Raw genomic sequence first — 26,839 nt, 5'->3', positions numbered from 1 at the left:
CGGATATGATGTGTGCCTGTTGTTTACAGATATACCCAACCCAGATTTACTGGACATGCTCCACCTCAGGATATCAGACTCCCTTTGAGCTACACACTCCAGGGATGTATACCTCAGCACAGATGTTAATAGGACATGCTGGAGGGACAGATTCTTATCCCAGAGCCTCCACTCATGCCAGATTGTAATCCCAGTTTCACATAGGCAGAGCCACCCACTGACCACCTACAGGGGACATCTTGATGACTGTATGGGTGATCGTATGTTTACCCCTGGGATATTTTCTGTGTCCCTGCTAGACAGAGGCACACTAGCCTAAACGTACATGGGCTATCTTGTGTGACCTACTATTCACACACACAGTGTAGTAATCTGACAGGGTTGCGAATGCCAAACACACTCTGGCTAGGCTTGTACATGCCCTAGGGCAGATAGCCTAGTATGAACCTCTGAACCTATGCCAATGTTCAGGATGCACAATGTTTATTGCTGATACTGTTTGCAGGTCTTTATCGTCTTTGCTTTACCAGTTTCTATGAACAACTTCAGTATCTGCAGAACATATTTGATTATGACAGGGCTCCACTATATTATAGATGTGTCTGTTGTCATATAACTGTGTGCACAGGGTGGATTGCTGGATAGTGACAGGTTTCTGGGTTAACACATGCAACTGCCAGATATGCGTGGCCCACTGCTGTGCTCAGACATGGCCCAAGTGTGTGAGCATGCCTAGTTCAGGCTTTCCGTGTTTTGTTGCCTGACATTTGTCTCATTTATTCAAGTGTGTGAGCATGCCCAGTGTGACCTTTCAGTATGTTGCTATCTGAGGTCCACTACATTTGTTGATGTGTGTGAACATGACCAATATTAACATTTATACTGTGTGTGTTGGAAGTCAGGTTCTGTTCTTACTGCAGGACTCACCTTTGTGTCATAACTCGACAGGGATTATGCTGTGCCTGCAAGGTTTCCATGAGATACTTTACATAGACTTATCAACATTCCTTCATAGAGGCTGACCACTACACTGCTGTCATGGTTTAGTGGTTCAGTGCTTTGACTACAGTGCACAGTATCCTGGGTTCGAGGCCCATCACTGCTTTATATTTTCATACCAAGCAGACCAGACTGCTTAAGGGCCAGTTAAACAAATATGAGCATGTTGGCTTTTGTTCAGCTATGCCCTACTTAGACCAGGCTTGTCCAACATTGCTCAATATTCACCAACATTGCTGGACGTTGCCCAATATTACTCAACATTGACCACAGTTGTGCTAGTTGGTGTGTGTGATTTTGTTTGCATTTACTACATGGTGGTAAATGCTGTTTAGCACTGCTTTATATTGCTTAACACATAGCAATCATGCCTTAGGTGGTGCTGCAGGGCTGCCTATGTCGGATGCACATACTACACTCCCTGTACATGTTTGAAAGCAGGTAGTGTCAACTTAGGCATCCCTTTTACTATATGTGCGAGTCAGAGAGAGGTATAATTTCCAGAGTTCCTACTGAGCCAGTGTATGTGCTATGCATTGCCTCTTTGCCAAGGCCAAAGCATACTGGGCATGCATCCTTCTGCCTACTGGGGAAGGCTCAGGTTGTTCCTCCTCTGAGTCATGCTCTGCCTGTGATGGCCTTGGCAATGGTGGGGGGTTGTTTGGCCCAGGCCTATGCTGGTCCTGCTGCAGCTGTTTTTGCAGGATCATATTATGTAGCATAGCACATACCATGACAATTTGGGTACATGTAGTTGGTGAGTACTGCAAGGCTCCACCAGATGTGTCCAGGCACCGGAACCCTGACTTGAGCAGCCCAAACACATGCTCTATTACATTACGTGTTTGTGCGTGTGCCTCATTATGGCGTTCCTGTCCAGGTGTTTGTGCGTTTCTGATGGGTGTCATCAGCCACGGCTCCAGTGCATAGCCAGCATCCCCCACTAGGTGACCGTGTGGGATGTCCCCATTGGCAAATGTCTGGTACAGCTGCGTCAGATGCCAGATATGGGAATCATGGTAGCTTCAGGGCAGCCTGCACACACATTCAGTATTATGCCCTGGGCATCACACATGACCAGGCAGTTGATGGAGGGGAAGCCCTTGCGGTTGAAGTAGACTCTACCCCGCTCGCCGGCTGGTGCTTTGATGCGTATGTGCGTGCAGTCTATTGCAACTACTACCTCAGGGTATTCCGCTATTTGCTGGAAGAGATGCATATTGCTGGCCAATACCTCATGGGAATTGGGGAAATATACATGATCACCAACATGTGCTGACATGGCATCCAGGAACTGCTGCAGTACCCCGGATGCTGATGCCTGTGATATCCCCATCATATCACCAGTTGGTCTCTGGAAGGTACCTGTTGCTAATATTCTTAGGCCAACACATACTTTGGTTTCCACTGGGATGGGTTCCCCTCTGTTGTTTCTGTGTGTGAGGCGTGGCCTGCACAGTTCAACAATTTTCTGCAGGAGGTGTCTGTCCACTCTATAGCGCTCCACTATCTCCAGCTCATGCAGCCCCTGGTAGGTTACCCTGGGCCTGTACACTCTTCTCCGTCTCCTTACTGTGGGTTGTCCAGCAGCATTTCCATTGTCACCACCCTCAGCATGTTGCATATGTTGCCTTATAACAGCAATGGCAGCCCCTAACATTTCTTAGTCTCAGTAAGGCTTTTTCAGTTTTCACTTCTATTAGCTTACTGCAGTGTCTGTTGTGAGAAACATAATGGACTGTTGTTTGCAGAGTTTTAAGTGCTAGGCTGGGCTGGGCTAGTGTACTGCCTGTGTAATTGTCTGATTCTGATTGTTTTCACCTGCTAGCTCTGCTAGTACTCCCTGGTAGCTTCCTACTATTTGTTGTGCTTCCTTTTTCCTTTCTGTTTCCTTAGGGGGGAGCGCCGTGTACACAAGCGCAAACACATGCACAGCAGCTAACACGCACGCACACTTGCTTACACGGACTCAAACTTGCTTATTTGGGTTAAAACGCATGCACACCAGTGCAAACGCGCTTACAACTCTTTAAACAGCCGTATACATGCTTACTCCAGCTTAAACGCACACACTCACACTTACACGCGTGCACTCTGTCTTACTCGGGTTTACAGGCGCGCATACGTACGCATGCACGCTCAGCAAGAAACTTTGGTGTTATCCACGGCATACACCTTCCATTTCTTTCCTTTCCCTAGCCTACCTGTTGACACACCTCTTTCCATGATGTGTAAATGACAGCAGACGCATGCCGCTCTGCTCCAATGAGCTTCACTTCTTTCATACATACCCCCCTCGTGATGTCACCTATCTTCTACTCTGTTACTCCCCTTATCCTACTCCTACACTCCACTGACTGTGCTCATTTGCTATGTAAACTTGCGATTCACTATCCTAACCCTCATTTACATAGGATTGCCTACTAATGCTTGGTTACATCTCTTAGACTGAGCTTCCCCCCATAGCAACCTCTACTCGGTGGCCATGTTGTCTTCAGCCTGCCATTCCCTTGCATTGTACATTAACAATTTAAATAAGATCCACATTTGTGGGTTTTAATTTTTAGTTTTCTGGGTTTTAGAGCGCAGCCCGTTTGCACGGTGCTGCGCTATGCTTAAACATCGGAAATCGGAGAAAAAAATATATTTTTATTTTCATATTGCATCAGGAAACATTTCCAATGGCTGTATATTTGGCCATTGGCATGCTTTCTGCACTGGATGCAACCTTTATTTGGAGCTGTCACAGCTCCGTTTTGCTATTTGCAGAACGGTATTCAGTTGTCAACTGAGTACATTTCTGCAAATAACACTGCTCTTACTCGGACAGGTTCAGGTTTTCTGAATCGCAAATCTACCTCATTTGCATGCCTTTCACCTGAAATTGAGGTAATTTGCATATCCCAGCCCTGTCCATGTAAGAGCCGTTTTAGGAGCTCTCTTGCACGCCCCTGCAGGCTGTTCCTGGATCACTCGTTGGACATGATGGCTGCATGGAGTCTTACTCTACTCTAAGACTCCGTGTAAGCCTTCGTGAATCTGGCCCATTGTGTTATCCTGCATTTTCTGAAGGATATGAAGTCTTAACTCAAATGCCTGTCATTATTTATGGGATTAAGTCCTCACTGATTTGCCACAAAAATCCAGAAAACCACAGATTTTATGAGGTTCATACAAAAATATTAGGCAAAAATCTGGAAATTCTGTGAAAATCTGGACAGCTGAGAGGTATGAGTAGGAGTGCCTTTTCTCTCTTTGCCACAGAAACAACTTTGCAAATCATGTGCATACAAGCAATTCCCATTTCCTCCACAGTATTAACAAGACATATACATTTATACCCTCTCATTTGTTTGTACATTTGTGGCTTCAATAGTTAGTGCAATCATTGATCTCACACCCAGTTATGAATATGTTTGCAGCAATGCAGCTCAGTCTTCTCTTTGTATTGTGTTCATTTTTTTCTTATCTATGCTGTACTCTCAGACATGCAGTCTACAGAGTATTTTGTATCATTGCCCTTTAAATGTATGATAAATATACATGACAGTGAAAAATATTTTTCAGCAAAGGCAGGAGAGTTTGGCTATTAGTGAACAAAAATGATAAATATGTGCTGTATAGTTCCATTTAAAAGCTTATTAAAGTTACTTCTGCCCTTTGTAAGTATATCCTGGGTGACATACCCAATGCAGGTAAGTTAGTCTGAATTGCTGTTGCTCTTTCCTTCTCCCTCCCACTAAACATCAACAGTTGCAATCCAATAGCAACTAGCAGTGAGATAGTGCCTACACAATGTTAACACCTATTGCACAAAGTCAAAAGTTTGGGATTCAGCAATTCTAATGAGTTCACACCTCATTTGCATCTTCATCATGCTTAGAGGCCTGAATCTACACTATAAAGAGTTAACTGTGTAGCTAGGGAATTTGAAAGTGAGGAGACTTGTGTATTTGGAGAAAACAGAAGATTGCTATTCCATTTGATTAATCTGCAGAGAAAGCTTCGAATTGTGCTAAGGTATGATTGCATTTTTCAAATACATTCTAGATTTTGTAACATGTTACAAATTATACATATGCAGTAGAAAATGGAACTTTCATCTATATATACTTCTTATATTTCACTGTTGGCATAGACATTTTTGACAGGCATTTACATTTCTTAGATAGACAGGTTATTAACTTTCATCACAAGTGTTATTGTTAAAATTATTTCACAATCTTCTATGTGATTGCAGGTAATGTAATGTACTCTGTCAATGACACAAGAGTTATGCTTCTAAGATGTCCAAGAGACACCTCCATGGGAGTGATGAGCACAGTGAGAGGTGACTGGAAATCATATGAAATTATCTTTTCTGTTGTAAGTGTGCACATTTTGTAAGAATTGTGCTGAATGGGTATATACCATTTGAATTATGTGGTATTTATTCCTTCATTTCTACAAACCTTCATTTGTTTGTTGTTTTGTGGATGAGGGGTGCCACCCCCAGTTGTGTGTTGCCACAACAAACGTGTGTTTCAAGTGCGTTTCTCTTGAAAATGTGTAGTAATCTGGTTATTTCAGTGGGAAACAATATATTACTAAAGTGATAGTCCTTGGTTTGGACCAAATATTGGTTTGAGTGTGAGTGTGATGTGGTACAACCAGATAACTTTCAATTTTAATAACTGAAATGTGCTTCCAGTGTTTAATGTTGAAAAATATGTGTACATAAGCAGGAATTTAGTTTAGCTATATTTATGGGTTGTATCCTTCTCTGTTTTATGTCACATAGGATTATGGCACCCAAGTGTACAAATCCATGTAACTCCCCTTTCAGTGACTCAGAAAATGATGTCATAGTGCAGGCGTTCAGGTGACATGGTGACATTTTGCCTGAGACTGGAAGTGGGGATACGGCTGCTAGAATGCAGATTTGGAACCAGTTAGTGAACAACATCAATGCAGTAGAGGGTCACACCAGGACTTATGACCAATTGCTTAATAGGGCCATTGACCTGATTTCATCACCCTGGAAGAGAGCCAGCTGGCTATGGGGGGGGGGGGGGGGGGGATTGCTACCAAGCTGCCACTGACACCAGAAGAAGAGTTTGTATCCACTGTCACAGATCCAGAGAGCTCAGTGGAAAAACTGCACACCAACATGTAATTGATGTCAGTGCTGATGTGTCTTGGAGGACAACTGTTTGCCAGGAGAAGTTTCCAAGTAAGCTTACATATGGAAAGTTTTAGATTTACTTGTAAAGTAAAATATATAAAAGTTTAAGTAATACTTCTTGTGGATTTTTTTATTAACCTATCAGTAAATTAATAGACTTAATGACACACTTGTTCATTACACATGGGCTGTGCATGGACGTGTCAGTCAAGTTTCAGTTAAAACTATTCTTAACAGGCATATAGGCAAAATCATGTATTCACTGTCCCCTGTGTTATTCTGAATGCGATGTTTAATTTGCATCCTTACCTTGTTTAATTTCTTCCAGGACCATCTTCCCTATCAAGTGTGGAATCACATGGTAAGCCAAACATTTTCTTTGGTTATTCATGACCATTTGTTAGAGATATGCATTTATCTGTATGTGTGGGGTGGGTGTAACGAGAGTGTGTATTGCAGTTCCATCTGAGATAGTGGCACCAGTGTTAGTTTGTTATCATATAAATTGTTTTTAATATTTAGTGCAGTTTTAATTTTATTTTTGTGTTTTTATTTATTTATTTATTTAATTTATTTGTTTATTTATTTATTTATTTATTTCACATTTGTTAACCGGGTTAGTTCAACTGAGTTTGCAAACAAACCCATTTTCATTGGATACCCAAGGGGAAAATCCCCAGCAAACATAAGTAAATATAAAGTGACGATATAAAAATATTAAATAACAATCACAATACAAAATAATTGCAAAAAAGAAAAGGTTATTAACTATTTGCATAACATTGTTAGTGAGCAACCCATTTTCACTGGAGACCCAAGGGGAAAGAGCCCCAGCAAGCATAAGCAAAGATAAACATACAGGACAAAAACTATTAAAAATAGCAATGCAAATACGAAATTAATTATAAAGAGAAAAACAAAAGAAAAATTATGAGCATTAAGGGTTGCACTGATAGCAGTGGTCTAAAATTTACTACATATGAGAATAAAAACAAAAGGATAATTGTTGTTTAAAAGAAGGAAAATGTACAGACATTGATAGAAAGTGGGGAGGATAAATAGTGTGGAGAATGGGAGGGGGAGAAAGGAGGGGGCATCAAGATCTAAGGATGTAATGGTGCCCCTCTACTCTTCCCTCATCAGACCCATTATTGAGTACAATGCGCCAATTGGAATGTACCTGGCTAGACATCTCCAGCAGTTGGAGAGACCACAAAGGTACCTAACCAAGAGGATTACTGGCCTCAAACAGTTGCCCTATGCAGCACGATTGAAAAAGCTAAGACTGTTCTCTGTTGTATACCGCTTTCTCAGAGGTGATCTCTGTCTAACGTACAGAGCCATGTCCAACCCAGAATTGTTGAACATGCTCCATCTTAGCAAAACCAAATCTACTCAAGCTACACGCTCTAGGGATATAAACCTCAACACAACAATGAATAGAACATGCTGGAGGGATAGATTCCCTTCGCAGAGACTTCCCTTACTATAGAACAGGGTCCCAATCTACATAAGACAGAGCCCCTCACTATCACTCTTCAAGAGGAACCTTGATGAGTGGATGGGTAACAGAAAGTTCACACTGGGGATCACACCAACAGCACTACTAGATAGGGGCCAAAGGTACTAGCTGCTAGTACAAGGGTCTAGGGAACTACTAAAGGGGTGGTGAATACCACACAACGTGGCTGGGCTAATATATGCCTTCTGGCAGATAGCCCAGTAAAAACCTATGAACCTATGAACCTATAGTAGGGATATAGTAGTAGAGCTGAGGGTTTAGGAGGTTAGTTTAAGCAGAAGTTACTAACAGAGAAAGAAAGTTAGGAGATGCAACAGGTTATACAGTAGGACTGACTAAGACTATGTGTGATCAAGGCAACAACATAATTTTAAGTTTAGTAGGTGGGATTTAAGCTCCTTTCTAAAACAGGGAAAGGAAAGGTTGGGTCTAATATGGAGAAGGAGTTTATTCTAATTTAATGAGACAGAGAGTTTGTAAAGTAGTTTGCTAGTATTCATTTTGGGTTTATAAAATGAGAGAAGTTGCTGATCAGCACTCTGGAGAGGCTGGGGAGTAGTAGAGAGTAACATGGGAGGCAAGATCAGGGCAGGCAGAGGGGTTGTTGAGTATGGAAAAGGTAGTGTGGAGTTGCGATTGTAGGCAAAGGTGTGGAAATTCCAGCCTCTGAAGTTTGTTTAGTGAGAGGCAGTGATGCAACAAGAGTGGTTGGTTTAGAATAAATCTGGCAATTTTGTTGTATGTTTGTTCCAATTTCTGCACTGAGGTAGTTAGGATATTGGTAAGGACAGAGGAAGTGTATAGAAGACTAGATAAGAGAAATGCCTGCGCAAGAGTGCATTTAGTGGCAGTAGTGAGTCATTTTTTGTTCCTATAAAGTAGTCCAAGTTTTTGGTGGGTTTTTTTTGATAGCCTGTTGTATGTGCAAGTCAAATTTTAGTTGATCATCAATTATTACCCCAAAGAGTTTGGTGTATGAGGCAGGGGACATAGTGGTACCATCTAGGGAGGAAAGAAAAAAGTTGGATTTAAGGTGAGAGGGTGTTTGAGGTAAGAAGAGAAGGAGTTGAGTTTTCTTCAGGTTACGGATTAGTTGTTTATTTCTGAGCCATTTTTCAACAGAGATAAAGGAATTCTGTGTTAGTGTGTGTAGTTCAGAGATAGTATTGGAGATAGATAAGAGAGTACAGTCATCTGTGTATTGTATTACAGATGAGAGACTGCAGGATGAATGTTGGTTATTGGTAAAAATGTTGAAAAGGAGCGGTCCAAGTATGGAGCCTTGGGGTACTCCTGTTTGAACAGCAAGGAAGGGTGAGAAAGCCTGCTGCCATCTAACAGCTTGTTTTCTGCCAGTAAGGTAGGATTGGAACCAGCCAAGAGTAGAAGGGGAGAGGTTTAGGTCTGAGAGCTTGTTAACAAGGATGGGATGAGACACAGTGTTGATGGCTTTAGAGAGATCAAGGAATAGACAGGAGATGAGGAGGTTGTTGCCCCTAGCTTCTGCAAACTTTTGAGTAAAGAATAAAGGATAGTAAGGTTCATAGGTTGGCACTAGGTTATCAGCACTAGGGCCTATACAAGCCTAGCCATAACATTTCCCTGGCTATTTCTTCTCACACTATTTCCTTCCCTGGACCCCTGTCTAGCAGGGCGACTGACATGATCCCAGGGGTGAATTTCCTTTCTCCCATCCAATTGTCAAGGTTCCTTTTGAAGAGGGCCAAAGAGGCACACTGCTTGACATGTATGGGCAATCTATTCCAGAGTCTGGGGAGCCTCTGGGTCAGGAACCTATCCCTCCAGCCTGTTCTGTTTATTGTGATGACAAGGTTTAGATCCCTGGAGCGTGTGGCTCTGAGAGACTAGGATTTCTTTAAGTGTAGCATGTCCAACAGCTCTGGGCTTGATATGGCCTTGTATGTTAAGCAGAGATCACCTCTGAATAGACGATATGCAACAGAGTATAGCTGGAGTTTTTTTTAATGTGGTCAGCATAGAGCATCTGCTTTAGGCCTGTGAATTTTTTAGTGAGGTATTTCTGTGGCCTTTCCAGTTGTTGCAGATGTCTTGAGAGATACATACCAAATGGGGCGGTGCATTCTATAATGGCTCTAATGAGGGATGAGTACAGTTGGACAATGACCTCCATTTTTCTGGATTAAAAGCCCTTAGTGATGAGGTGTGCCACATAGAATGATTTCCTGACTGTTGTGGTGATGTTGTTATCGAAGGTGAGACCACTGTCCACCTGTGTCCCTAAGTCTCTTATCACACTTTTGGTATTTAACATACTGCCACTTATTTGGTAATTCATGGGTACATGTTTTTTCCTAAAGGGGATAACTATACATTTCTTGGCATTGAGCTTGAGCCCATGGCTCTGGCACCAAGCATCTGTTTCTGTAAGGCCCTTTTGTAGAGAATCCACATCATTTGGGGATTCAATAATGGCTCCCAGTTTGCAGTCCTTTGCGAACTTTGTTAGCCAGAGTCCCTTAGTGTTGGCCTGTACTTCAGAGAAGTAGATGCCAAACAAGAGCGGTCCCAGGCCTGAACCCTGAGGTACTCTACTTGTCGCTTGTCTGGAGATGAATTTGGAGTCAGCTACTTTTACAGTGTGGGTTCTATCAGTAAGCCAGTTAGCAACCCATTGGGTGATGTAGGGATTAATGCCCAGCTTAGTAAGTTTATCTATGATTCCGGAGTGGGGGATGGTGTCAAAGACCTTGGCAAGGTCTAGATAGACTGTGTGAACCACCTTACCCTTGTCCATGGCTCTGGAGACTGATTTGAAGAAGTCAATCAGGTTCAGGAGACAAGATCGTCCCTTCACGAACCCAAACTGGGTTGGGTTCAGTGTTTGAAGGTTGCCAATGTCTTTGTTTATAAGTTCCATGATAATACGCTCCATGGCCTTGCAGATAAGGCTCGTCAGACTGATGGGATGGTAGTTTCCGGGATCCAAGGTGGATCCCCCCTTGTGGAGTGAGATAACTGTAGCTCTGCACCACTCAGTAGGCACGAAACCTGAGGTGAGGCTATGATTAAACAAGACACTTAGGTGAGGTGCCAGTTCATATTGTAGTTCATGTAAGTACACAACCCAGGATGTCATCTGGTCCCATGGATGCTGTATTCTTAGCTTTGGAGAGTGCGTTTTTTACCTGTGTGGCCGTTATTACCAGAATGTGGCAATCTTCTGGTATTGAGATGGGCCATTTAGGTGGTGAGAGGGGGGGTAAAGTTGGCACTGAATTGATCTGCCAGGATATTGGCAATATCCTTGGGATCAGTATATTTAATGCCATTTTGTTTTAGCTCAGAGCAGATATGAGCATTGACATTTAGATTCTTGACATATTTATAGAATGCCTTGTGGTTGTCTTTGGAATCTTTGGCAATTTTGTTTTCATAACTAGGTTTGGAGGAATTTATGAGGGGTCTCAGTCTCTTACTGAGGCTGATAAGGGAGTTTTTTGCATCCTGGGATTTTCCTCTTTTCTGCAACAGTTTTTTCCTTTTGTTGTAAAGTTTGCTTATGGCAGGGGACCACCAGATTGGCTTCCTTTTTTTGGATGAGAGCATCTTGGTTCTATTTGGGATGACATGATTCATGCATGAGTGGATGTGCTCATACAGTGCCTTAGTGCAGGATTCAGCAGTTGAACTTTCAGTTCCCGTCTGCATGGGTGTCATGAAGTTTGTCACTTCTGACTTGAGTAGCATGAAGTTGGCTTTGGAGAAGTTTTTTTATGGAGGTTTCCTTACTGGGGTGGGGGTGGAATGTGGATGTTAAGGATGATTAGCTTATGGTCAGACCTGACTAACGAGGGGTTGACCATAGGTGTGGAACATCTATTTCCCATGTTGGTAATGACCAGGTCTAGGATATTGGAGCCCCTGGTGGGACTATGGATTAGTTGATCCAGGGCATTGGAATTTATGAATTCCAAGAACCGTTGGGCAAAGGTGTTGGTACACGAGTAGTTTTCCCAGTTAATGGCAGGGTAGTTAAAATCACCCAGTATTAGGGTATTTGGTTCTATCTTAATATTTTCCAGTATGTTTAGAAAGGTGTAGTGAGAATCTTGGGGCATGGTGGGGGATCTGTATCAAGCTACAGTTTGGATTGCAGTCTTACCTAGTGTTAGTTGCACCTGAAGAATTTCAGATGCATTGTGTTGGGCAGCTAGCCTGGTGGTGTGAATATCATTGGTGAATATTGACACTCCTCTACCTTTAGTGTTTCGGTCCTCGTTTGGTGGCCGAAAAGTGTGATAAGAGTTGTAGCCTGGTATTGCAGGGGTGCTCTCTCGAGCCTTGAACCAGGTCTCGGTTACTGCATAGATATCAATGTTCTCCATTTTTAGGAGTGCCTCGAGAGAGTGCATTTTGAGGTTTAGACTTTTAGCATTGAGTAGCATTACCTTCAGATTTTGCATGCTTGTACACGTTACAGTGGTGGTTTTGTCCTTTGAACTTTGCTTAAAAAAGGCACTATAGGGGAGGCAAGAGCCTTAGCCAGTAACCTGAATCCCAGGGGAAACAGGTACAGACCATCTCTGGCAGAGCATCGTGGTCTGTCAATCATGTCATCCCAGGCAGACAGATACTGGATCTCCTTTGAATGACACCAGAAGCTTAGCCAGTTGTTGAAGTAAATCATTTTGTCTTTATATTGTAGTATCATTCTAGGCGAAGGCAGGATGCTGCTCAGGGCTAGGGTCATACCTGCCTGGGCCACATGATCCAAGAGCTCTTCCATGTCTCTTTTCATGTAGTCCAGGGAGGTACATCTCAAGTCATTCACTCCAACATGGACAATGACAGAGTCATATTTGTACTTGTTGTGGAGTGACTTGAGTGCATGCGTTATGTGGTGGATCCTGTCACCCAATAGGCAGCTGACTGTAATTTTCTCCTTGTTCAACCTGGTGAGTTGGACATCAGTGTGCCAGACTATAGAGTCACCTATGACTAAAGTGTTAGGTACGTAGTCTTGTCTTAGGGGCTGTTGCTGGGTGGCACACTGGTGTTGTGTGCTATGTGTCACTTTGGTTGTGACTGGTGTTTGTTTGCGTTTCAGCTTCAGAGGTCCTTGTTGCTTGGGCAGGTTACAGTTAAGGACCTCTGCATATGTGGATTTAGTGTTGCTATATGTGGGTGTTGGTGGTGTGGGTTTAGAATGGCTATGTGTTGCTTGAGGTGTAGTGTGGGTGTTAACCTTCTCCTCTTGACTGTCTAGCACAATCTTGGGTGGAGAGAGCTTTGCTTCCATTTTGGCTATGGAAGTGCATCTCTCTCAGTTTGTATTGTTGGGTGGTAGGAGGAGAGGGTTTGTCTGTGTACATGAGGCAATTGCTGCATTGCCCCAGTATGCCCAGATTCACCAGGTAGACAGGAGAAATCACCAGAAGCTGACCCTTGGACATGCCTGGTTTGGTGCTTTTTATTTATTTATTTTTTTGTAAAGTACAGGAGCTGTTTTCCCTTACCTTAGCAAGGTACTTTGCAATTATAGGCTGTTTAGTGCCTACAATTAATTTCTCCTTATTAACAAGGAGAGTTGAGTGCTTGTATCAGTTTAAGGCTTCCAAGTGCTTTCCAGCAGGTATTAGAGAAAGTGCTAGTCACAGGGATGCTTAAAGGTAAGATTAAAAAAAATGCACACTGCAGTGTGCACTAGAGAAGTTAGATGTGAAAGTAGGTAACTTAAGTTTTAAGTTAAGGTTTAATGGAGAGTTACTATTTTTAAAACAGCAAGATGGATTGAAAGGGGTGGTCACTTTTGTATTCTGGTACTATGGAACACAGTAGGATGGCCAATAAATTTAAATAGTTGAAGGGGAGGGATTTCAAAAATGATGATTTTGTGATTACTCACACAAGCCAGTGAAAGCAGAGAGGAAATGAGATATATGGTCAGATTAACATAAGAGGCAGGTAGCGGTGGTATTTATCAAGACAACTGTAACTGGGTAGAAGAGTGGGAAAAAAATTCTGCCTGACTCAGAATAGACAGAGCTGTGGTCTCTTTTGAAGTTTTAATATGCTGTTAAAGCAAAATGCAAGTAAAACAAAAGGTAAAGAAAACAAACCACAGTATTCAAAATATAAAAAGGCAATAAAGTAATACAAAATACAACAAATAAAAGAAAACTAACATTTCCTTCACAGCAAAGTGTAGCAGAGTCTGGATGAGCCTTTCTGTTAAAAGCTGAGATACTTTGTTTAGGGCGGAAACCATGTTGTGAGGTGGTGAGGAGATTTTCTTGAATGAGATAGGACAGTAGTTGAGAAGGAATACATTTTTCAAGGATCTTACAGAGTGGTGACAGAATAGCAGAGGGTTCAACAAAGTTGCCACCTTTGTGCAGAGGAGCGGTATAGAAAGATTTCCATATTGCTGGTATGATAGATTACTGAATGGAGCGGTTGATTAAGATAGATACAAGATATGCAAGAGAGTCAGCAACAATTTTCAGAAACTGAGGGGGAGTTTATCAGTGGATGGAGAGCATGGTTTTAGTTTAAGAAGCAGGGATTTGATATATTTAGTAGAAACTGGTCGCAAGGTAAAAGGCTGAGACAGAGGAGCACAGAGGTTTAGGGGGAGGTGAGGGTGATACAAAAGAGTGGAGATGAGCAGAGTTACCAGAGGGTAGGAGTTTAGAGATGCTGTCTATGAAGTGTTTGTTGAGTAAGTCTGCAGTTTCTCTTGCTTATGATGGTGGAAGTATAGGACTCTTACCACCAGATGTCAGAGTATCGGCAGACTTTGATGATGATGGTCACCAAACAGAGGCACAGTTGAGGGGTGTAGAACTGAATCTGACACTGCAGTTGACATTCAGCCATCCTCTGTATTTCCCTTGGACACAGTCAGTAGGCATATGCATACTTATTCCACTGAGCCATCAGATATTGGACAGGTGGAGAGTGACACACTTGATCAGGGTAGGGTGGTTACTGTGGCTTCAGTACCAGTTGACTCTGGCCATAGCCAAAGTGTGGGCGAGGTGTCATGAACAAGGGTTGTTAGGGGTGCTTGGAGGAAGCCTGCTGTCCCACCCACCACCTGATCCTGATGTGTCATTACATGCCACTTGACATATGTTTAGGGCCATCGTGGAGGCACAGGCATGTTCCACTAGGGTCTCCACTGACATGCTTAGGTTGAAGATGTGGCACAGGCTGACATGTGTGACTGCCTCTAGCATGTGGATGATTCAGTCAGTTTGGTGAATGAAGTGATGGAATGGGCAGTGTCTGTGATGGATCGTGCTGGGAGTGCAATAGCATCCACATGGATGCAGGCCAGCATCATCATTTGCTGTTAGCCAACTAGGCTGTGACTGATCATGCTCCTGTAGTGGCACTACTTCCACTGCTGTCGGTAGTTAAGGTGTCCACACTCAAATGTGGTGGGCTATGGGGTCGTGGTGTACTTGTGAGCAGACCTTATCCATCAGACATCAATTATGTTCTGGTAGCAGCAGCACATCTGACCATGGGCATGGATGAGCCAGTGTAACTCCTGGCAGAGCCAATTGTTAGAGTCAAGGGCAATGATGATGAACTGTTACCACTACCAAGCATGGCTCACACATATCCAACATGCCTGAACATACAGCTACAGAGCTTGGCTGCAAACACTCATACACACATTTCACCTTCAGTGCCCATACAGACACATACAGACACATACATACGCATGGCTCACACATATCCAACATGCCTGAACATACAGCTACAGAGCTTGGCTGCAAACACTCATACACACATTTCACCTTCAGTGCCCATACAGACACATACATACACACACACACACACACACACACACACACACACACACACAAAGTACATGGGTCATTTGTGAGGCTTACAGCTCATTCTGTCTCATTGACTATTTGATAATTTATCTAAATTTCTGCCCACATGTCTTTCTTACTCACACACACTCACTACCTTTTGTGTCAGCCTTGGCCTTCTACCCCCACCCCCAACAACACCCTGTGAAAATGATGATAACTATGCCATATCCTTGATTCTATCTTTTGGCTTCAGGGATACACAAGTCTTTTGTCTGATGCATAGGGTGCATAGCTGAATGATTGCTTAGTATATATGTGTTTGTGATGTTCTTTTGAAAAAGGTACTGCTTTCTTAAAAATTTTTGTATTGTGTGTATCTTTGATACATGAGGCCTATTAGTTGATAAAGAGTACACATCTATTGACATAAGTCAGTCCTGTCACATATTGATGTCATTGCTGAAAAACTCACACACCTTCAGTTTAGGGACATGTAACAGTATGCAGGGATCCACCATTCATTTGCATTCTTAGCCATTTATTTTCTTATTCAAGGTTCAACACCTTGATAGTCTTGTAGTTAGAACGGTTTTAATTTGAGGCTGACTCTGTCTGATGCTAGCAGTAGACAGCCATTACATGGGTAAATAAAGGTTGTGAGCATTGCCTGGCATCAATTTTACTGTATGTGCATAGATGAGAGTTGTACCCCATTAGGTGGTCAGCATGTCTGATATCCATTATTTCTTGGCAAGGGCAAATTGTGCATGTGGTCTACTGACACCTGCAGTGTCTGGTGGTTCCACTTCTACTCCTCACCTGTGTGTGGCTGTGGTGACCTTGCCAGTGGTGTAGGGATGTCTTCTCCTACCCCTTGGTGTTCTTATTGAAGCTGTATTCTCAGGATAATATTGAGAAGGATAGCGCAGACAGTAAAAGAATTTCAGTACAAGTACTGGGATTGTACTGCATGGCTTTACCTAATGTATCACAAGAACAGTGACTTCAGCAGCCCAAACACATGCTCTGTGATATTTCTTGCTTGAGCATGTGCCTCATTATAGCATTCTTTCATTGTGTGTGTGTGCATTTCTGATGCATGTCATCAGCCATAGTTCAACTGCATATTCTGCAACATCCAGTAAATGACTGTAACTGTCTTCTGGTCAACAAAGATATGGCATCAGTTACTAACTCCCACATTTTTCTAGTGATTATACAATTGCATATAATATGCAATAATATGCCTCTGGTGTCTGATATTGCCAGTATACTGCTATGACTGGCCATCCATGTTTAAATAGCCTAAAAGAAGAATGCTACCACACATGAATTAGTTTAAACATTGTGAAGTGTAACATACCTAGGATATTCATGGGCTGGGTAATTTCATTACACTATTCACTATAAGTTCAAAGATGTATGCCACAGTTTATCCCAATTGTGTGTGTGTTTATATATATATATATATATATATATATATATATATATATATATATATATATATATATATAGTGTGTGTGCGTGCGTGTGTGTGTGTGTGTGTATCTATACACACACACATACACATACACACACACACACACACACACACACACATCTATGTATATGTAATCATATATAATGTGTATTGATGTGATACACACATATCTATGTATATGTAGTCATATATAATGTGTATTGATGCGATTGAAGACCATTTTAAAATAAATCTTGATCTTTTGTTAATTTTTATTTTTTACAGTGGTGTCATACCTCTCAACCTCTTAAAGCAAGAAATATGGACAAAACCATAAGTAATGGGGTGACAATTTCCCAAAAATAAGGAACATTTTTAAATATTGCTCCAAAAAACTTAGAAAGTACATAGAATGATATTTTGCATTAGCATGAATTTTCTGAAGGGTATGAATTCTAAAACTTAAACATCTGTCATTATTTTCAGAATTAAATATCCAATGATTTGAAAATGATTTGCTAGAAAACCACAACTTTATGAAAAATGGAAAAAATATATGACAAGAATCTGGACATTCTGCAGAAATCTGTACAGTTGAAAGGTATGAGTGATGTGTCTCTGAAAAATGTTTTTGGAAGGGGGTGTGTTCCATTAAACTCCTCATGTGTCATGCTGTATTCATCTCACTGCTTAGCAAATTATAATCTAGCTGGAGTGATAATGGGGAATAGGTTACTGCTGTTTTCTTTCATTAAAACTGTCCCTATGTGCATATATGTGAAAACTCATTTGACTGAGTCTCATTTTACTGAAAGCTTGCAATGCTGAATTTCTAAATACTGAAATTTAAGCCATAGTTGTGATGTGTGTTTCCCTTCACCTGTGACTTGCTTGTGGTAAAAAAAACATTATGCAACTTAAAGTGCCGACTGTCAGAATACCGATAGTAGCGTAAAAAGTGGTGCTATAGTGTTTCTAAATGCAGGTATGGCTCTTTACATTTTTATGGGCAGTACCTAAAGTAATATTTCAGGTGTTTCATGTGCTCCTGGCAGTAGTGGCAGTGAGTATATTACTTTAAGGTAAGTAAAAGGTATTTGCCCTTTTCCCCACTGTAGTGCAATCCTGGAGTTAGTATATATAGTTGGGGGGCATAGCCCCCCCAACTTAGTTTGGTTTTATATTGTCAAGTTTCTATTAAGAGCGTAAGTAAGCAGTTTTTAAGTTTTGGAAAGAGTTAGTCATTGGTGTTGTGAGTGTGCATTTGTGGCTTAAAAGTCAGTATTTTGAAATCCAGCATTGTGAGCTTTCAGTATAACGAGACTCGGTCAAATGAGTTTTCTGTATTTTGAAAATTAGGTATTGTGGTCTCAGTCAAATGAAATTCAGTATTTTGAGTTTTCATTCATGTGAAGTAGATTTGTATATATATATATATGGGTCTATGTTGCTTTATCGAAACCCATATGGCCAAGACCATATGATCAAAGTTTTGAAACTTTGAAACTACAACAAAAACGCTAAGCCTAAAGAAAAAGCTTCACATTTACGTTTTTGCAGGGGAGAAGCCCCCTCTGCACCCCTCACACCCACTGCTACTTAAATATATCAACTCTGAGATCACATTACAGTGAGAAAAATGGTAAATCTCACGTTCTGTGCTGTATGTCAGTCTGAATTCAAAGTGTTTGAAGTTCCAAAACTTTGATCACATGGTCTCGGCCATATGGGTTTCAACGTTTTGAAACTTTGGTGAAACAAGTTAGACCCATACATACATACATATAAAAGATGTGTTATATTGATACTTACATGTTTATGTTCCAATCTTCTGCAAAATACTCCAGCTAAATTCATTTGGAAGCTTGGGGATTAAAAAAAAAAGAGGTGTTCTGGAATGTTATAATATGACAAGATAAAAAGTGTCTATTAACTGAGGACACATGCCACATTTATACTGCAATTAAGAGCTGCAATGAATAAATAAAGAGAATGGGTTATGGCAGGTTGGAATTCCATCTGAGTGATGTATACTGGTATTTATACAACCATAAAGAAAAATATGCATACATTTGCAATGGGGCTCTGCTCTGATGTAGACTTATTTTATTTACTTAAAAACTGATATTTTTACAGCTATAACTTGGGCCACAATGCAAATGAAACTACAGATAACTAGAACTAGTTAAGACAATCAATATAACGTAAGCATAAAAACAAAGTAAAGCTAATCTAGAAAACACAAAATGGACATAACAGGAGAAAGATTAGTACATAGGGCAGTCAATGCACAGCAGTTCAAAGAAAATGTTGCTAAGTCTCTAATTCCAAGAATAAAATATTGAATATCTCTCTGTATAAACAAGATCAGTCTTTTACTTTGCAATGCTATAAAACTTTAGAACATGAGAGTATAATCCCCACCAGCTTTCCTACCGCTTTGTGTTAGTGTGCCAAATGTGATTAAAATATTTTGGTTTTCTCAATCTTCTTTGAGGCTGTATAATTTTCTATGTAATATACAGTACTTAAATGTGAAGGATTTGGCAGGTAAACCCCCTGCACTGGAGTGCAGGGTTTCATGCCCACATGATAAAATGTTTTTTTTTCTCACCAGTTGAATATTCCTTAAATGGATTATTTTGTCTGGCTAAACCCTACAATGAATGTGGACCTTTCTAGATGTAGATAGCAACCTCTACAAATGTAGTAGACAAGATGATGTCAAAACTAAAGATGATTACAAGTTGCATAAACTTTACAAAATAATGTAAATAAACAATGGCAATAAGAAAAAGTAATGTAGTCTTTATATTTCATTCAAATAACTCAAGTGAAAGCAATATGGGTGTGTACAGGATGAAATGAAGCATTGCAAAGAAAGACCAGTACCATGAAGTCCTGAAGCCAGAGAAACATGGGACAATGCACAGAAGTGCACATTGAAACATAAAAAAAAAAACTGAAGCCGTAAATATTGTATTTTAGACTATGAGAAACAGAAGGGTGGCCACAGTTGTGCAGCGGTTAGCGTTGTCGCCTCACAGCAAGAGGTTCTCCGGTTCGAGCCTTGGCTGGGGTGCCTTCTGTGCAGAGTCAGCATGTCTTCCCTGTAGTCACGTGGGTTTCTTCTGGGTGCAACAGTTTCATCCCACATCCCAAAGACATGCTGTAGGTGGCTGAACACTCTAAATTGGTCCTAGGCATGTGTGTGTGTGTGTGTGTGTGTGTGTGTGTGTGTGTGTGTGTGTGTGTGTGTGTGTGTGTGTGTGTGTGTGCGCCTTCTGTGGAAGGTTGGGCGCCGGGCTGGCAACTCGACACCGTAAAACTCCACTGCCAATCATGAGCGGACAGGTGATCCGCTGAGGTGACCCCTGACTGGGAAAAGCCAAAAAAAGAAGACTATGAGAAACAGACAGTAAAATGATGTCAGCACCTAAAAATAATCATAGAAATTGCACTGAAAAGCAAAATAAAATATACCATGAAACTCAGAATACCGAAAAACAGAAAACCTATAAAAATATATTTTACAAATTTTAAAGAATGTTTCTTAATAGCTAAACACCTCCTTCTGAATCATGTAAAGTTAAAGACTAAAAGGTGGAAGATGTAACAGAACTAATAATGACACTTGAATATTGTCTATTTTGGGCTATTTAAGTTATTTTAAAAGCCTATATATCCACAATATTTCAACATTTAGCGATAAATCTTTGAGGGAATGTTACCAGAATAAGAGTCCAAAAAACACCATTGGATTTGAGCCTGTAGCCTCAAACTTGACAAAGAAGCAGGCATCTGGAATTTTACTGAAAAAAAAGACCTGAAAAAAGTTACCAGTTTAATATCATTTTTATGCCTCAGTGTATGTAAATATGAAAACTGCCCTTTTAGGTTTGAAAGTCACATCATGTGTGTGTGTGTGTGTATGTGTGTGTGTGTGTGTGTGTGTGTGTGTGGTGTATTTTTATATATATATATATATATATATATATATATATATATATATATATATATATATAAATATATGTACATATATATATATATATCTATCTATATATATATATAAATATATATATATATATGTACATATATATATATATATCTATATATATATATATATAAATATATATGTACATATATATATATATAAATATATATGTACATATATATATATATAAATATATATGTACATATATATATATATATATAAAAATATATACATATATATATATATATATATATATATATATGCTTTTGATTATTTTTAGTCTGAAGACAACTAAACGCTACTCTGTTTGCTTTCAGATATTCCCCGGGATTCATGAAGCTCAGCACAAGGATGGCGTTAGCCTTGCGCCGACTGTGCGGCGTAGAGATGGCACAGCAGCACCATGTGCATATTAATGAAGGTGTGCTGCCGTAATGGCCACGTGCATAGGAAATGTGTACGAGTGCAGGGGGCATGTCCAAGCACTGCACGGAGGCGTGAACATGTCGGCTGCATACGCGCAACCTAAAATGCTGACTAGTAAGCCTGCCCCTAATAGTAATCACTCCTGTCAGTGTCCGTGGATACTGAAATGTATGCAAAGCACACAAGACATCATTGTGAACACCACAATAAGAAGTATACCCAAAGGCACGTATCTTAATATTGAGTCCCCGTCCCTTGAACAAATGATATTTAAAACCCTGTGCCCGTATTCCATTGTAGTGTCGCTAGTTATACCAAGTGGAAGCGAAACACATCGTGTTAGCGCGCCGCCAATTGCTAAGCCTAGCCCAATGGTTTGGGTTACCACCTGTCTTACATTGTGATGGACAGTCCCCCTCTAGGCAGGTGTGTCCATACCAAAACCATAATAAATGTGAAATGTCCTGCGATAGTAGGACATAATTATGTTCCATATGTTATGTAATAGTCCCATACAATACGTATGTCCATATATAAAATACCTATATGTTACAAGAAACAGAATAAGCAAGTAAACAAAACAGAATAAGCAACTGCACCGCTACAACAATAAAAGCTTATATGTAGGCATGAAACTAAAGTACTATCCTTTGTAATGACCGTGGGTATGTGTTGGCCTGTAAACTCAGATGTGTGCCATGAAAATGTCCCATCCCGGTCATATGAAAAGGTGGCAACCCTACCAATGGTCAGAGCATTCGCCCAATATCTGGCCATTCGCGGTCCAAGTCGTCCTTGTCAGGATGGCCCATAGATGAAAGGGTATTACCCGGGTCTGCCTACCATGTCATGAAAGATAAGTATTTGTGTGTACCTATGTGCATGAAGTACAGCATGTGGATGATCTGAAATGCTAGTGTAGCCCTCACAACCATATTGGTCCCAGAGATATGTAGTGTACGCAATGTGTTCTGTTGACTGTGCCATGGGCCATCAACTAGAAAAGGGATGAATGTTGTCTGTGGAATATGGGGGTGGGGGGTGACAGGTAATGTAATAATTCACCAATGGGAGACTGGGTTGGATGCACAATAGGTGAACTGGAGGTCTACGAGGGAGCAGTGGGTGAATCAGGAAGATAACAAAAGAACAAATATACACATCCGCAATACAATCCCACAAGCATGTGAACATTAAAATGTGCAATACACATGTACAGAAACGTTACCGGCACATACCCACATAATGGTCTGGCCTGAACTGTGCCATCCAACCCCAACACACCTGAATACATAATTGAATACCCATCATCCCCTTCACAGCACACCACCCCCCCCCCTTCCTGAACGTCCCCCAAAACCAGCCATACTCGGGCTGCTAGATAGGCATGGCTATATCTGCACATAGTGACCCCTACCCATATCTAGTAGGCAGTCTCACCCTAGGCAGTCTCAGGATTGCAAACTATGTATCCCTTGCATGTATAACCCTACCTTACAGCCATAAAGCAAAGAAGGTCATCGGTCCCCACAATTTTTGGATATCCCTCATGGGATATGTATCTGTTCTAAACATTAGACTTGGTGTCACGACACGATGTCCTGTCCTGTATACATCTGGACGCAAGTTGTATGAGCAGTAGTTGTCCACAAGACTGCTCTGCCTCCAGCCGATCCTGCAGAACCTACGACCCGGGATGAAACACCTGACTGTGATGCACATCTCCCCACGTGCATTATCGCAAATATATACCTTACACATTCACATAGAGGCAGTCGGATATAGGGTGCTTAAGGTGCTTTAAAGCACATGTAATTAGGGTTACCACCTGCCCCACTTTACGAGGGACAATCCCTTTTTGGGCAGTTGCGTCCAGACCAAATATAATACAAGGGCAAATGTCCTGTGATTGTAGGAAATATGTCCCATATTTCATGTAACAGTTGCATAAAACATTTATGTAAAATACTTAAAGTTACAAGAAACAGATTAAGCAAATCAACTGCTACAAGAATAAGCTTTCATTTAGGCAAATAAGTAAAGTTCTAACCTTTGTACTGACTGTGTGTATGTGTCTGCCTGTAAAATCTGATGTGTGTCCCGAAAATGCCCCGCTTAGGCCATATAAAAAGGTGGCAACCTGAGGCATAAGCGGGTATGTGTGACGGTAAGTGGCGGTGATTCAATGGTATGGGAAATGTAAATGAGCATGTAGGTGTATTTGCATGTGTATGTACCGATATACAGAAACACACACACACATATATATACATATATATATATGTATATATATATATATATATATATATATATATATATACATATATATACACACACACAAAGATATATATATATATATATAGATGACAGCAAGCTATGAATATACATGTATGAATACATATGCAGATATGTCTGTATATATTAATGTAAATATATATATATATATATATATATATATATATATATATATATATATATATATATATATAGATATGTGTTACAGTAAATATACACATGTGTATACCTAGGTTATGTTACAGCAGTTGCGGGTAACATGTGTAGACCGGGCATATGTTGGTGGGAGGTCCACTCAACAAACGTCTACCTCCCACCCCCCCAACTAGGCCAATGAGCCATACAGACATGCAATAAAGGTAAATATAACACTGCTTCCCAGACCACCGGCAGGACACTACCAGTGGGAGAGATCTACAAGGTCTACACTTTAAACATGGACAGTGACGTCCCTTGTGGGACACCAAACATTTGGTACTTCCACCCAATGGGGTAGCACAATTACGACCAGGTTGTAGCTGTACATGGAACAGTAGTTTGTGCAAGCCTGATAATTCATGGGTTGACACAACGTACAACATGTGTCCCGACACGGGGAGAGTGGGCAGTGTGTAGGGGTGTGTTCATATCCCACCTGCGTCCACGTGCGCCCACAGTAAGGATGAGTGCTGTAGAGTAGTAGCAGGTGGGGAAACTATGGGTATGCAATTATGGGGCTAGGCATGCAGGTGTTGGCTGGCAGACATGTATTAGGAACGCCCCGTAGGTGTAAGTAATATTCCGATGTGGGTATAGCAGATACCTATACCTCCCAAACCTTAAGAGCACATCTACTGGATAGTCCGTAAACCATTGGGGGAACACATAGGGACCATATCATTGAACTGTCCCTGATTACCAGGGATGTCCATGATTACGAATCAGAATCGAACACAGTCCCAAATAAACCCTCCTAGAACTAGTGATATTAGGAGGAATAATGACAACATGTAAGAGTCATAAACAGCATGTACCTCAGACAATGTGCATGAACACATATGTGCTCTGTGTCCGTCAATGTGTCAGGTTAATAGCACCAACCTTCTAAATGTGTTCCTGAGGTCGTTATGCAGTGTCCCTGATTCAGTGTTCATTCTTCCCCATTCGTATGAGAGGTCTGACAGTGAGAGAAAGCGCATGTTCCGCCGACTACCTTAGAAAGTTGATAGAATAATAGGTTTGGGGTTACCACCTGTCCACCTTTGCGAGGGACACTCCCCTTTGGGCAGTAGTGTCCTGCATAATAACTGTAATTAAGGCAAATGCCCTGTGATTTTAGGGCAAAGATTACCTATATTGTCTGTAGAAGTAGCATAAAACAATTATGTTCTTCTGAAACACCTAAATGTTATAGGTAACAGTATAAGCAACTATAATGCTACAAGAGTAACCTTTTATTTAGGCAAACTAGTGAAGTACTCCCCTTTCTACTGGCTGTGGGTGTGTTGCCCTGCAAAGTCTGACGTCTCTACATACAGGTCCTATAGGGTTGCCACCTTTCCAAATGGCCAGAGTGGGACATGTTTTGTATAAATGTCAGACATTCCAGGACTAAACATACCTACAGCTGTGCATAGTACAGGATTATGCTTATTTGCACAAATAAAAGCTTACTCTAGTTGCATTTGAATTGCTTATGCTACTTCACATAACATATAGAAGTGTCATATATAAAATAACTGTTGTATGCAATTATTAATGAAACGTAGAATATAATAATATCCTGTAATCTGGACATGTGCTATGTCTTGATTATTTTCGCAGTGTTCCTCACAAAGCAGGGCAGGTGGTAACTCTAAAGTTCTACCTTGGCCAAATGAGAAGGTGGCAAACCTATAATAGGTATGCAGTAGCATGACCCGTCTAAGGGATGTGGCTACCACAACCCAACTACTTGTTTGTAATGCAGGATCTCGGTTCCCATGTATCAGCCAGATGGGAGCAGAGTGTATGCGGAACACACAAATATGATTAATTCACTGGACAGGCCGCTGATTCCGTACAGTCGAATGCCATGCCGTCACCTAATGGGCAGCCATTCCCGATACTATAGTCATGTAGTCCGATGTGATAGGCATTACAAGGTGGGAGCAGATTGTAAGAGGAACACACAAATACGAATGATTCACCAGACAGGTCACTGATTCCGTACAGTCGAACGCCATGCCATCGCCTAATGGGCAGCCATTCCTGATACTGTAGTCAGGAGTGGCCTTAGGTCAACTGGTGCCCTAGGCAGAGGGCACAATGGCACCCCCCACCACACCACCCAGTGCCCCCATCCTGGACTACCTACACCAAATGAATACTGGTAAAGTGTCCCACTAAAGCGGCGCCCTAGGCGGCCGCTTAGTTGGCCTATGCCTAAGGCCGGCTATGACTGTAATCATGTAGTCCGATCTGATAGGCATCACAAAGTGGGAGCAGATTGTAAGAGGAACACACAAATATGAATGATTCATCAGACAGGCCGCTGATTCCATACAGTCGAATGCCATGCCGTCGCCTAATAGGCAGCCAATCCCGATACTGTAGTCATGTAGTCTGATGTAATAGGCATCACAAGGTAATATTGTGGTCCTCGCTCACACACAGGGGTGTGAGTGACAGATGCAAGCACCAATGCCAGTGCATTAGCAAGTGTGGGATCGAGCGGGTGTAAGCATGTTTGGCTACCAGTATGCGAGTATTGCATTGGTTAAGCAATGTAGAGGCTAATCAAGCGTAAGAGGCTGTAACCAGAGGATATCATACAATGCAGTCATTCAACAGTATATAAATGTATCCCATCATGTAGATGTACATGTAAGTGTTTATGTCCACCATATAGGTACATACATATATAGAGATGTATCAGGGACATACCATGTGGCAACAAAGCATTACAAACAAATGAAATGGGAAACACCAGCGACACCTGTATTATGTAGTGGTGTTGCTCTATGTGATCACAAGACTCCCTCAGACAGACATGTGTCAGTCATATACGCAAACAGTTGTAGATTGGCCATATACATCACTCTGTGCATGTAATGTACATTAACACAACATTACTGTCCAATCATTATGTGTGAACAGTACTCCTGCAATGTGCTGTGTGCAACATCATCATCATGATAAAGGT

The sequence above is a fragment of the Protopterus annectens genome, chromosome 5.part0 (assembly GCF_019279795.1).
Source record: "Protopterus annectens isolate FY-2018-M chromosome 5.part0, PAN1.0, whole genome shotgun sequence".
Taxonomy (NCBI): domain Eukaryota; kingdom Metazoa; phylum Chordata; order Ceratodontiformes; family Protopteridae; genus Protopterus; species Protopterus annectens.
Note: the sequence above shows the minus strand (reverse complement) of the source record.